The sequence below is a fragment of the Etheostoma spectabile genome, chromosome 11 (assembly GCF_008692095.1).
Source record: "Etheostoma spectabile isolate EspeVRDwgs_2016 chromosome 11, UIUC_Espe_1.0, whole genome shotgun sequence".
Taxonomy (NCBI): Eukaryota; Metazoa; Chordata; class Actinopteri; order Perciformes; family Percidae; genus Etheostoma; species Etheostoma spectabile.
Window position 1 is genome coordinate 19,657,239 of NC_045743.1, and position 835 is coordinate 19,658,073.

Consider the following 835-nt stretch of genomic DNA (forward strand, 5'->3'; position numbering starts at 1 on the left):
TCGGACGACACCACAGACTGTGGACCTGACAACACCAAATACTGTGAACCTGAGGACACCCCAGACTGTGGAATGCTCTCCCTTACCACCTGAGGGCACCACAGACTGTGGACCTGAAGACACCACAGACTGTGGATGCTTTTTAGGAGAGCTTTTGATTGAACTCTTGCCCTGTTCCTTATTGTTTTTGTTTATTTTGTTTTTTATTTTCATGGTCTCCATGTATTTTTATTTTTAGCACTTACCTGTTTTATCATGTAGCACTTTGGGATTTGTATAAATATAAAGTGCATTACAAATTAAATTTATTGCTATCATTATTATTATTAGCTTATAACGCTAGTAGGTAAAATAAAAATAAATCACTATTTCTACACCACTAACAAAGCTATAAATAGCACCACATTCCATGGCAGTATAATGAGGGTCCCTACATGTGAACCGAAGGATTGAGGCCTTTGTAAGTGTACGGTTTATTAAAAAGATAGTTTATAGAGACTGTACCGTAGCGTATACAGGCAGGCGCCATCTTGGAAAACCAGTCATGACCAGTCAAACCACGAACCATGAACCACAAACTACGAAGGGTAACTACCCTTCTGAAAAACAGTAACTACCCTATTGGTGCGTGCGTGTCCCGGTTTACTAACAAAGCAACTCTTACAGTTGTAAACAAACCCTCATGGCAACAGCGGACTATGTGATTGGTCCACTGGCTAATTGACTGTTAATTGGTTCTTCATCATCAGCAACAACACTGGAGAGAATTAAAATCCACGTGAGCGGCTGGAGTGTGTTTGTGACTGTGTGTATGTGTGTGTGTGTGTGTGTGTGT